The sequence below is a fragment of the Sinocyclocheilus grahami genome, unplaced genomic scaffold (genome assembly GCF_001515645.1).
Source record: "Sinocyclocheilus grahami isolate Dianchi unplaced genomic scaffold, SAMN03320097.WGS_v1.1 scaffold270.1, whole genome shotgun sequence".
NCBI classification, from domain to species: Eukaryota; Metazoa; Chordata; class Actinopteri; order Cypriniformes; family Cyprinidae; genus Sinocyclocheilus; species Sinocyclocheilus grahami.
The window spans coordinates 1,650,239-1,664,556 of NW_015505449.1; positions in this window are offsets into that span (position 1 = coordinate 1,650,239).

Below are 14,318 nucleotides of genomic sequence, written 5' to 3' on the forward strand. Positions count from 1 at the left end.
GAAGGACCTGCGAAAAAAAAAAAGAGGGAAAATTATTGAGACATTAGCCTGAAGCAATCCAGGGGTAAATATGCACAGAGGGATGTTGTGTATACGCTACCCACTGGCATTCTGCACAACCCCACGGAAATGCAAGCCTTCTAATTTACCCCGCTTCACAAGACTGATGGGCTCTATCGACAAATAGGTTTCATTTACAAAAATGAGTTCTCATTTTAATGTTTTGGTATATGCGTCTTTTAACTTTTTTAGTTATTTATTTATTTTACCCTCGTGCCTTGTTATGCCTCCTCTGGTGAGATGTCAAATAACAAAATTATTAATAAAATGTCAGTTACAATTGACCGAAACTATTATAGTCAAGTAAAGACATCAGAAAGTGACATCCTTGTTGGAATATTTGGTATAATTGGGATTATCTGTTAGGTTGTTGGGTTACATTTTAAAATATGGTCTTATTTGTTGTCACTAGGTAACTATGTTAACATTGACTAACAATGTAAAATACATGCATTTATTAATCTAATTAATGTTCATTTCAACATTTACTAATACATTTAAAAAATAATGTTAACATTAACAACAGTTAAATGCTGTAAAAATTTAATGCGTTAATCAGTGTTATTTTAGTATCAAAATCCAACCTGCACCTCATCGTACTGTGGGGGTGAACACCAAGTACGGGATTGCTCATTGAGGCTATATCACCAGCGAAGAAGTCTTTAGCTGAAGTATCACCGTGGGCGTTACGCGGGATGGGCAGGCTCAACTGAGAACCCTGAAAATGGTGGCCAATGCAAGTGGTGTCCCTTTGAGCCTGGGGTTACGGGCTTAACCGCACTGCAGCAGCTGTGACTGGTGTGTGGAAGGCGGATGAACTCCGTAGTGAGTCAACGGGTTCCTCACCAATTGAGACGATACTTTACAGGCTTCGGCTGCGAAATGATAATCTTAACTACATGCCACTGGGGTCAGGCATTTGGCAGCTTTTTTTTCCTCTTTAGTTGGGACGAGCTGGCAGACCCCTGCAACCACTATGTGCACCAGTCATCTGGGGTTCCCCTATGCCATTGGACAGCGGTCAAGGTAGTGGACTAAGGATTGTGCAACCTTCCTCAACTTTAAATATCCGTGAGCGGGAATTTGCATTGCTACCATATTTCTAAGTCCTGCGGCAATGGACCTCATAGGCGACTGAGACAGACTCAGGATGGAGCTGGGAGTCTCTAGTCCGTGATCTGCATGCAGGCAGCTCCGGTCAGATGGTCGTTGGAACCTGGGACAGGAACAGCAGGCTCCTTCGGCAGCTTCCTGAGCGGCTGAGCAGCCCTATTCAGGAAACGCACTGCTCGACTCATACGAGGAGGGACCTAGAAAAGGTGGTCCAAATATTGTCTGTTCCACTTGAGAGGCCCCCACTGCGTACTGCATTAGTCGCTGCTGAGCTAAACAGATACAACATCGACATTAACGCTTTGAGTGAGACTAGGTAGCAGGACGAAGGATCACTCACCGAAGTTGGCGCGGGCTATACCTTCTTTTGGAAAGGTCTCCCAGACCTATTGGTTCAAGTTAACATCCAGAATAACAGACTTTAAACATGATTGCGTTTAAATAAGATGAAGTAACCGATGCTAAACCAAAGCACCACACATGACAAAAACATTGGGTATTTTTTTATTAGCTTATAAAACATTAACCGTTAAAACAAAACAGCAACTAGCGGCACCTCAGTTTTTAAACGCAGGCTAGGCCTGCTGCATACACACGCACCAAACAATTAACTAGGAAATAACAGAGATATAAATAAACACAGGGAACTTTGAAAATAGGCTAGATATAATTTTAACAAATTAAATAGAAAACGAAATAAATAAAATAAATAGAATGCTTAAAAAAAATCTCACAGATTTCACATTCACAACAGCTTGCTTAACAGGCTATTGCAAAAAAGGTATGTCGCCTCAGGGCAGAGCTGCCAGATTTATGTCCGTTGTAAACGAACACTCTTGTACATTTATCGCAACTTACGAAGTTTAACTCTTTCCCATTTTTTTCAGTGACAATTGAGAATTGTTTCCAGATGTCTGACTTGCCTTGCTTTGCTTTTGTCAAGTAAACAGCCACTTTAATTTTCTTCTCAACTTCTTGTGTTGACTCCATTTCTACTACACACCAAATCCCACCGTTCCCCGCGGGTCTCCCGCGAAATTTTCTGCCCGCCCACTCCCGCCCGCAGCAAAGGTAAAACCGGCCGCTCCCGCGAGATTTGCGTTGGGTCCCACGGGAGCCCAAACCCAATGCAGCCCTCTAATCCATACCTCTCTGTTAAACCAATTTACAGAGACTTCAGTAGCTGTAAATTGAAGATTAAGGACGGTGCGCATCCCACTGATCAAATGTCATTATTTGACAATCATTAGCACTTATGCTCCCAATCTGACTTCTGATGATGCAACCAAGAACAGTTTTCATGTAGCACTCTCTGCAGCGCTTTGCTCTATACCTCCCCATGACAAATTTGTCCTACTCTGTAATTTCAATGCACGTGTCGGATGTGACTATCATGTCTGGAGTGGGGTCATAGGAGGACACGGAGTTGGAAATCCCAATGTCAATGGCCTTCGTCTATTACACACCTGTGCTCAATTTGATCTAATAATCACTTATTTCACCTTATTTCAGCTGAGAAATCAACAAAACACCACCTGGATGCATCTTAGATCCAAGCACTGGCATTTATTGGATTATGTGATTGTACGTCGTTCAGACATGCATGATGTCTTGTCCACCAGAACAATGCGAGTTGGCAAATGCTGGACAGACCATCGCCAAGTGTGTGATGAGATTGTGAACTATGAGATTGCACATACGACCGGCTTTTCGAAGACAGAAACCTAGACGACATCCCAACGTTAAGGCTTGCAACGACCCGACCATTAGAAGTGCAATTTCCACCCCGCTGCAATCTCTGCCTGATCCCATTCTGTCTGAAAATAGGTCCACATCTTCGCTTACTGAAGAGTGGTCAATACTCACCAAGATCATTATTGAGGCGTCTGCTGAGACTCTAGGATATACAAGGAGGCACCATGATCGGTTTGATGAGAATAGCATCGCCATCCGCAAGCTGCTCCAAGCAAAAAATTAGGTGCATGTGTAACCCCTCTGGTCCTAACCGCCCCACCTCGTTCTTGTTCCAAGTGGGACTCGAACCCGTGTCGCCGGCATGGGAGGCGGGCGCACTAACAAGGAGGCTAAAGACTGCAGTAGCGTCAGTCACTAGTAAGACTCTTTGAGATCAGGGGAGTGAGGTTTACCTGCACAGAACCTGCCAGCTGGCCTCCGTTACAGTCACCCCCCTAATCTTCACTCCCATCTGGGTCACGGCACCAATGTAACCCCTCCGGTCTTAACCACCCCAGCTGGCCTCCGTTACACTTGCTGCCTTACTCCACTCACCAATCTGCGGCAGATGGAAAATGTCTGGTGGGTAGAGAGCAAGAGAAATCCAACAATTTGATACAAATGAAATGCACAACTTCTATGCTGCCACTAAGGCAGTCTGTGGTCTAACTCATTATTCTGTGTACCCAGTAAGGTAAAAGAATCGTTCTACTTTGTATAAGGATCACAATGATATCCTCCTGCGGTGGGCAGAACATCTGAGATAATTACTCATCTGCCCCAACCCTGTTGACCATTGTCTACTTGACAAACTTCTACTGCTTCCACCCCTGACTATACTCGATTCCTGTCCATCTTTTCATGAGGTACGCAAAGCTGTGAAGAGACTGAAAAATAATATGGCTGCCAGCCCTGACGGCATCCCTGCTGAAATCCTTAAGCATGGAGGTCCTCGTCTTTTGCATCACTTGCACCATTTTATTACCAGTGCTTGGACCTCCGGCAAAATACCACAGCAGTGGAAGAATATTAACGTCATCACAATATGTAAATGTAAGGGAGACAAAGCCGACTGCAGGAGTAGCAGCGGTATGTCACTTCTGCTGGTAAAGTACTTGCTCGTGTAATGCTTAGTCGCCTTCTCTCAAATGTGGTGGATGTTATTCTTCCAGAATCTCAATGTGGTTTCAGGCGCAGCCATGGTACTCTAGACATGATCTTTGTTGCAAGACTAATGCAAGAAAAATGTAGAGAGCAGCATAAGGATCTGTACCTGGCATGTATAGATCTAACAAAGGCCTTTGACACTGTGAAAAGAGAGTTGTGTGGGATGTGCTGGGAAAGTTTAGTTGCCCTCCCCATTTTGTCAGTTTTACATGAACTTCATGATGGTATATTGGCCAGAGTCATCTCTGATGGCCGTGAGTCAGAGCCCTTTGAAGTCATTGTTGGTATCAAACAAAGGTGTGAACTGGCTCCTGTCATCTTCAATTTTTTCCGGGCAGCCGTGACATTGCTGTTTCGCGATGGCATCTCCGGGGGTAACGGTATCCATTTTAACTAACGCCTTGACGGCAGCCTCTTTAACGCTCATCGTCTGAGAGCTAGGTCAAAAGTCACAACAATATCAGTGTTTGAACTCCAGTATGCGGATGACGCTGCTTTGGTCAGCCACACTGCTACTGGTTTGCACCAAAACCCTCGATATCCTTGCCGCTACATATTGCCACGCAGGGCTAATCGTTAATACCAAGAAAACAGAGGTCCTGTCAAGTCTTTTGTCTGAGTCACCTGCGTCCTGTAAGCCTTTCTTCGTTCTCGGCTACAAAATCAATGAAGCTGAACAATTTACGTATCTGGGCAGTATTCTCACTTCTAGCTATGATTTATCTTACGTAATTCAACACCGAATTAAACAAGCCTCTTCCTCCTTTGGTCGCCTGATGCACTGGGTGTTCCTAAATCGCAACTTGGCCTTGTCAACCAAGATGGGAGTGTACAGAGCAATTTGCCTGTCTGCTCTTTTGTATGGCTGCGAAACATGGACCCTGTATCGCCACCATATTAAAGCGCTAGAAGCCTTTCATACCCATTGCCTCAAAACATGCTTGGTATTCACTGGTGGCATCATATCACCCATAATGAACTTCGACGCAAAGCCAAAAGCACCTATTTGGAATATGTCCTCTACCAGTGACAGTTGCACTGGGTTGGTCATGTTATTAGAGTGTCCTCTGACCGGAGGCCACTGCAGCTGCTGTATGGTGAGCTCCTGCAAGGGCTGCGTAATGCGTAAAAGACGTTATGTATAGCACTCAAAATTTGTACTGAAGGCTTGTGGCATCCCAGCAACTTCTCTCGAAGATCTGGCGGCTGACAGAGTCACCTGGAAGTCCACCTGGAAGACCGATCTTGATGCCTGGGAAGTGGCCATGACGCAGGTGGCAGAGGAATCATCTGCGCCTCAGAGTTTGGTCTCTGCAGTCATTTACGTGTCCACTCTAAGACTGATCAATAGCAATGCATCGTCCTCGTCAAAATCACCGGACTTCCAAGAGACTTCAACTAAACAAAAATGAGAAATGGAGAAATGGCCTTGACAACTATAAAATAAAAAAGTGTATTTTTGTATTTTATAGTTTATTTTATTTCAGTTAATGTTTATTTAATTTCCTACAATGAAAATGTTTTTATGGTTTTAGTTTTAGGTAACGATGATATCCCTAGTGTCAGTTTAAACATCCTTAACCATATCTACTTTTGGAAATACAGGCTCCAGTTAGAATCAATAATGAAACATAATTTGAATACCATATAGCTGTTTAAAAATGGTTAATAATAATTTAAGATGCTGTGTGTATACCTGTGACATTTTTGGGAGATTATGTAGATGTGGAAATGGTGTTATAGATTAATTTGACATGAATGGATGGGCCCAGAAGCATACATACTCCCATGACAGCGATAAAACCTTTTTTAACAGAGAATACAGACAAAGAACTTAATGGATGACTGAGAGACATACTATTTCTCTTGAAACTCAGTGAAAGAGATCCTTTGGCACCTTTGAGACTTCCAAAGAGTGGATGTGTTTCCCGCTCTTCTGCATTTGCAGTGTATAATAGTAGGCAGCAGCTGGATATTCATACTTCCTGTGATCAGCAGAACAGCACTAACTTACTAGCACTAACACTAACTGTCTAGACACAGTATAATGGTGGCAATAGAGGATATTATACAACGAATAGCTCTGGCTTTATAATTTGATTTGGATGAGTCGGTATATGAGTCCTCCTGTGAACACACACTAGTTGAATTTTATATTACTGCGCCAAACAAAATAATTTCTTTACTGAATGGACTTTAATTGATATTTTGCTTGGCAACTGTAAACAGACTACAATAAGGCTAATTAACTTTATTACTTGATGGAAGGTTTATTTATTGTGATGATTATAATATTCACAGTAATGTTATACTGTTCATTTATTTATTGTTGTTCAGTTATATTATTATTATTTATGTATTTATTTACTCACTCTCAAGTTGTTCCAAACCTGTAAAAGTTTCTTTCTTCTGTTGAATACACATACAGTACGTATATATATATATATATATAATTATTACATATTTTGAAGAAGGGTATTTTGAAACATGTATTTTGACTTACATAGTATGAAAAAATACACTATGGAAGTGAATGGGGACCAGAATCTACAGGTTACAGGAATGAAAGGAAAGGAATTCATACAGGTTTGGAATGACATGAGGGTAAGTAAATGATGACACAATGTTCATTTTAATGATAATAATTTATTTGAAACTTGTTTACAACAATCGTTAAACAGTCTGATAAAAATGCCAGTGTTAAAAAAATGTATTATTATTAAATAATAATATACAACCATGTATTTGTATATTAGTAACTTTTGTTAAAACAGTTATTAAACAAATGTTTAACAAATAATAATAATGATAATTTGTTTGAAGATGCTTTGAAAACAGTTATTAAAGAGACTGATGAGGATGCCAATGTTTAATAATATATTGTTGTAATTATTAGTAGTAGTACTAAATAATAATAATATATTTTAAACTAATTAAAAAAAGGCATTAAACAGTCAGATAAAAATGAAAAGTGTCAATAAATAATTACATTTTTATTTGTAGTAGTATTTTTATTTGTTACAATAATAATAATAATAAATGTATTATTATTTACATTTCTTATATATATATATTATACATTTTAATGTTATTAAAAAGCCATTTGGACCACTCAAACAGAGTGGACTTCTAATTGTTACCACTAATGACACACACTGTGGTTTGCTCTGTATCACATGCTGTTTTTTGCTTTAGTCTAAGCTTCAGTAGGGCAGCCATGTGAAATTCAGGTATAACATACAGCAACACATGACTGTATATTGAGAATATATTTATACAGAGTTGTTTGTGCACCAAACTTTGTTGGCACCTCGGACACCCAGGTCATGTTTTTGAAGGATGAATTGTCTCTTTGCTTTCTCTTCCAGGTCAGGCAGCCATATTTTAAATTAGAACACTTCCCAAACACATTTGTCTGCTCTTCCAGCCTCCAATCAATCCTGTGAAATAAATGACACCAGGCCAGGAAACACCACTGCCATTAATTTCAACAGAAACATGCATCAAACCTTACAGTGGGTTAGCAACCGCCAGACGACTCTATTACGCATACTCATACACAGATGCTGTATTGTACACTCACTTTACTAGCTTTCGTAAGCTGAAATGAAGACATTTAAGGGTTATATAGGCATTGTGACTGGATTTGAGGTCACAGTTAAAGATATAATGTGTAATATTCTTATTATTTTCTATACTATAAAGAGGCAACTGTAAGTCAGCCATTGGCATTGAGAAAGTTGGAAAAAGTGTTAGGGAAAATGTCATTTGGTACACACTTCAGATTGAATGCACGATTAAGGCTTGACTTTGTAGTGTCAAATTTATAATATTCTTATGGCCAATTCATAATACATGTACTCCTGCAGGCTTCATGCTGAAACACAAGGTGATGACAACCCTTGAAATGTGTACAGATGCTGAGCCTGTGTGTGTTTAATTGGAAAATAAGACACCTGAAAATGTGAAAAAAAGAAGGAAAAAAAACACAGAGGAGCGATAAACAAATTCGTCATGAAAATAATATATGTTCTCTTTGTCTCCACACTTCCCTGCCTCCCCACACATTCATCTTAACAGGATAATAATTTGTGAAAGTCTCTGACATTTGTGGCTAGCTAGCATGGTAATAAACCCCTGGCTCGGAACGTTTTTTAGTTAATTAGAGTCAATCAATCCTAACTTTTGCTCACTTACCGGTGTGAAACAGCAATATAATGAGCAGAAATCAGCACAGTGATTGGAAATACAAATTACAGCTGTTTAAAGGAAACCACACAGTTTACTACGCGGCCAGCGAAGCAAGAGCCTGCTGGGGACATCTTGAAGGGTTTGGTGCCAATTCGATGGGTGCAGTAGGGGGAAAGATATGAGACGGCGATGAAGAAAAAGAGGGGGAGAGAAGCTCAGCAATGCAGATGCTGAAGGACGGATTCAGTCAAACCGCCCTGACGGCAATTAAACACGAGTTACGTTTGACAAAATCTCTTTATTAACACTTGCACCGTGACAATAAATGCATACTGTGGAGGGATGATGGTTAGCTTTGGGCCTCACATAGTGTTATATGTGTGTTTTCTCATTACAGATGTCATTAACATGTGGCGCTTATATGCAATGCATGTGATGAGGCTGATTTTGATTGGAAGGATGCATGAAGGTATGTTAATACTTAAACTTCACTCTTGTGACTTTTATCCCGTGCATCCTCGTGCATTGTATTACAAAACTGCTGAAGTCAAGAAAAGTAAATAAGTGTTCATTTATAATACCATTTATAATACAAATGCACTAAAACATATTGAATTTTTAAAAAATGTCTGTTCTTTGCATCATTCACATACATAGTTACAGCTTAAAATCCTCCAAATTCAGGTGAGAATGTCACAAAAGCAACAGTTTTGGTGGTGCAGAATAAAAGTGTTCAGAGTTTCCCTTCAAACTCTGCCCTGTACATTTTATATATACATATATATGCGTCAATATTATCTGAAAATGCATAAATACATAGTTTTTAGCACTCCATTTCACCCCAGACTTCATTTCTAAAGTTCTAATACGTGCTAGCTGAGCTTGGCAGCCTCGGCTTGACGTTGTCTTACAGTTATTATTGTTAGACTATCCAAGGAGCGCAGATAATGCAAAATGCTCTGCATGCCCTGCGTTTGTTTCACTTTTCACTGGAGGGAGTAATTGTGTGGCGCTGACCATATTAGACACAAAGCACATTTTCGAAGGGGGAACCGCTGGCGTCAGAACAAAAGAGCGGAGAGAAATTAAAGACTTCATGTCTGTTTTTTGACTCGAATGTTGGTGTAAGATTAGAAAAAGAAGGGCATGATGCTACTTTGGAAATAATAAAGGTAGTATAAGGATGACGTGTGTTCAAAAATACAGTTAAAACAGTAATATTGTGAAATATTATAATATTTTTAGTTTTAATATGTTATTTATTCTTGTGATCAAAGCTGAATTTTCAGCATCATTACTCCAGTCTTCAGTGTCACATGATCCTTCAGAAATCATTATCATATGCTGATTTGCTGCTCAAATTATATGTAGATGTGCTGAATTACAATCTAAAACACTTGGTGAAATTGATCAAAACCAATTTTCATGTTGAGATTTTTGACCAATTAACCAGTTATTCAGAAATGAGTTCTGCTTGTGTTTCAAAGGCAACTAAAAATCATGTTCACATATTCTTCTAATCATGTACTGTCTGATTCTTTTCATACTTATATATATATATATATATTAAACATTATTATTTTGGGGATTTGTTTTCTGTAATGCTGTAGTTCTGTAGTCCTTTTTTATTAAAACTCTGTATTGTTAAATCTATTATATATAATTATATTTTTATGTATTTTATTTATATTGTTTTAAACATTAAATATCCAATAAATAAACATTAAATACAATATTTTTGTGGGAAACAATCCATCGAGAATAATTAAGTGTTGTAATTATTTAGTGGTTTTTGTTAAGGCAATGATCACTATTTCTATTTCTCTTAATGATTTGAATAAAATAAAATAACCCTAAATATTTTTTTTATGTAAAGTATGTGAAGTCTGCATGCAGGTAAAATGGGACATTTACTGATAATTTAAAATTGTTTTAAAATATGATGCAAAACAGCTTAGCCACTCTCATGATAACATTTCAAAAAGCTAAGCATCTCACCATACAGAAGAAAAAAAAACATTAAATACAAGAACATAGTTAATTTGTTCATTGCAGTGATGCAAAACCTCATAAGCACTGCTCCCAGTACTACGCTAACAAGATTAGCTTTAATTTATTACCGTCATGAGTGGTGTAGGTGTCATCTAATGTATGGTTTCATCATGTCTTCAGTGTTTGTTACCATTAAAGCCATGAATGGGGTTACTTTGACCTATGCTTTGCAGTTACAATATATTTAGAAGGGCATTTCAACAATGAAGACATGTAATATCACATGTAATTCCACATTAGCTTACCATTTTATCATCTAGTACTGATAACGAAATGCAAAAGCTGTAGTAAATAAATTTGCAGCATTCCATTTATTTAAACAAAATAATTCCTGTTCCAGCCAGTGGCCTAATATGCAGAGCTTTTCACATACTGTGTGTGAAAATTAGATTTAATAAAAAATAAATAAATAAAAAAGCCTCTTTCAGAGATTGCTGTCCCACCACACTTAGTTAACAAAAAATATTTTTACAAACAAGATGATATCACAACACTCCGTGATATTAATATGATATGTTCCCTGATCTGTAAAGCAGCTGGTTATCTTGCTTGGCACCGATAAGAAAAAGTGCTGTGGATTTCCAGTTTGTGAGCACATTTGGGCTGAATCTTTCACACGTCACAAATTGCAGATGGGAAGCAGTGATCTCGAACAGCCGATCACCTCAGCGTGACCATCTGACACCTTCCATTTAGGAAAATAATACTTTCTATCTTAGCATACTCTCTCCTCTGCAGCCAGGCAGAGGAAATATGCCTGGAAGAGTTTCAAGCTCAAACTTTGCCTTCGCTTGGTCCCATTCAGCCTCGTTTCTTTAGATAGGTTGTTGTAGATTAGCTTTCTCTTTGTGTTAACAATGTATGTTTGCAGCAAGGACATGAATTCACTGATGGCACATAGAAAATATACCGTTGTTTATGCATTAATAGAGCATTTGTAGTCATGCCTTGATGCTGTTATGATTTTTTTGTATTTTAGGAGTTTTTTTTCCAAAGTAATTTTGACCAAATCATGTTCCTATGGCTCAACTAGCAACACAAAGGTCATGGGTTCAATTCCCAGGAAGCACACTGATTACGTTTATCTGTATTTTGCTTTGGGTAAGACTGTCTGGCAGATACATTAAAGGGGTTATATGATGCTTTTTTAAAGATCATTATTTTGTGTATTTGGTGTAACAGAATATGTCGACATGCTATAATGTTAAAAAAACACATTATTTTTCAAATACTGTACATTATTGTAGGTCCTCTATGCCCCGCCTCTCTCAAACGCTTAGTTTTCTACAAAGTCCCTCCTTCCGACAAGCGCAGCCTGCTCTGATTGGCCAGCTGACCCAGTGCATTGTGATTGGCCGAACACCGCAAGCACTCGTCGGAAATGTAACGCCCCTTACCATAATCGCGAGCTTCAGCTTTCAAAATAAATGTAAAGACAGAGCCCGAAAGGGGAACAGAGTCGCGTGACAGACACAGTGATGAAGCTGGTATGTGTTTGCAGTACACAAGCCACGGTTAAGACCGCTGACTCCACTGTGATGTTACTCTCTCTCTCTCTCTCTCTCACACACACACATGCGCGCGCACACACACACACACACACACACACGATGCGCAAAACTCCACATTTGAAAAGTCAATAGCAAATACTTAAACTAATAACAAAACAGTAAAACAGTAAGAAGCACCAGATTGTCATAGCAAAGTCAGAATGACCTCCTCTCCTAGATCTATCTATCTATCTATCTATCTATCTATCTATCTATTATTCGTTCGTTCCATCATTCTAAAGTTCTATCTATCGTTCTATCATTCTAGTTTTATCTATCTATCTATCGTTCGTTCCATCACTATCAATCTATCTATCTATCTATCTATCTATCTATCTATCTATCTATCTATCTATCTATCTATCTATCTATCTATGGTTCGTTAGTTCCATCATTCTAAAGTTCTACCTATCATTTTATCATTCTAAAGTTTTATCTATTTATCCATTTATCATTCTAGTTTTATCTATCTATCTATTTATCTATCTATCTATCTATCTATCTATTGTTCATTCGTTCCATCATTCTAAAGTTCTATCTATTGTTCTATCATTCTAGTTTTATCTATCTATCTATCTATCTATCTATCTATCTATCTATCTGTCGAATTTCAAATTGGTTTAATTCTACTTCCTTATATTCAAATTGCAAGTCTGCATTCTGTTTTTTTGCCTGAATTTAAATTCAGGAATTGAATTTGAATTTCGAAGGCTTTCTAATACAATTTAGAAAACATATTTTACCCTTAAATTAAACGGCTGTCAACCATCTCTGCTGAACAACTAGTCAGACTAGTTGGCCTACGCCTTGAGCATCACACATACATGCACCTCCATCTTGAATGTGACATAGAATCCAGTTCCACTGACGTCTGGCCTGCGGTCCACTCATGGGTGCAGTGTCTGTAATTTGAGCGATAAATAGGAGTTGGTTTAACAGTTGTGGAGAGAGTTGTAAATCTGGTCTCCATTTTGCGGTCTCGGAGGGTTTAATTAGTCCACAGATTCCACTTCTAACGTGACGAGGTTCGCTCAACACCCCTCCATAACGTGGCACAAGCGGAGTGCCCCTCCGTCTAAAGTCCGCGGGCCCCCGGAGAGCCCTGTAGCAGTCCAGAGCTTAAAGACTCAAAGACAGCCATCTCAGCCTGTATAACAAGTCAACAGAGAATTAGCTGATGTCATATCAATTGAGCCCCTTGGTCTCTTCCAGTCACGAGTGCAGACTCTTCACTGAGGAGGAGTGAAGAAAACTGTCATTGTAATCCCACTTCAAATAATCCGTTACTAAAATGGTATTCGTAAAATTGCATTCGGGTGAAACCGAAGGGCAGATCTCTGTTCAAGCTGTCATGTAACGTTTGCTATACATTTTTACTTTCCTACTTTCCACCAAATACACTTCCAATATGCAGATTGATTGTTTGAATGCTGCAAGTCAGTATATATTTACAAACTGTTTTTCAGACTTACAATTTCCGGTAAACCTGGTGACAAATCCCACTTATTTGTGTTGTAGGAGGGGCCTGGGACCAGAATGTCATAGAGATGGGCAGTATGCAACCAAGCAACACCTTCATTTAATTCATTCTTGCACTGCATCAAATAGTGTGAGGAGATCTAGCAGAGAATGCATGAGTACATATCAGCAGTAAAACTTTCATTAGAGCACAGTGCTATATGTAGCCATTTATGGTGTCAAAAGCACAGAAAACAAAACAAAAAAAGTTGAATCCTTCACTTGATCCATATGCTTTATCTCAAACCTTTTCTTTTAATGGATTTGTAAGCTTGATGCTGTTTTCCAGATGGCTGTGTACCATTATAAATCTGTCTTGCATGTCAAGCTACAATGTTATAATATGAAGATTTAGAAGCGTTAATCTTACCTAGTACCTACTAACAAACAGTACATATGTTTGACTAATTGGGCATATACATCGCCATGCTGCATGACTTGATACATTCTATATATTCTATATTTTATTATCTTGTTGTCTTTCAGCTCATAATATGTTCTGGAATGGACTAATGTGCGATCGCTGATTATAAAGTCTCACACCTTGCATCAAATGGTACTGTTTCATCATATTTTGTGCTTTTTAAGAGTAATGCAATGGTTTTATTTCATGTCATAATACCACAAGCTGTCACATGATGACAGTTGAGCTGTATAAAATATTGAGGGATGGTTTCTACACTACAGGATTGGATGTAATGCAAAGCTGAATATAGTGTATATCTGGGCCAACTGGCAGCTGATGCAATAAGACGTTACCAGTGCTGTGCAACAAGAGGCAATGTACAGATTTATAGATCAAGAACATGTGATCACAAGACCACACTCAATTTAAAAGTGAACAACTGCACAGTGTTTAGGTCTGAATGTCTGCTTAATAATACAAATAAAATGCATGCAATTTTGTTGCAGCTTCAAAATGGATATAAAATT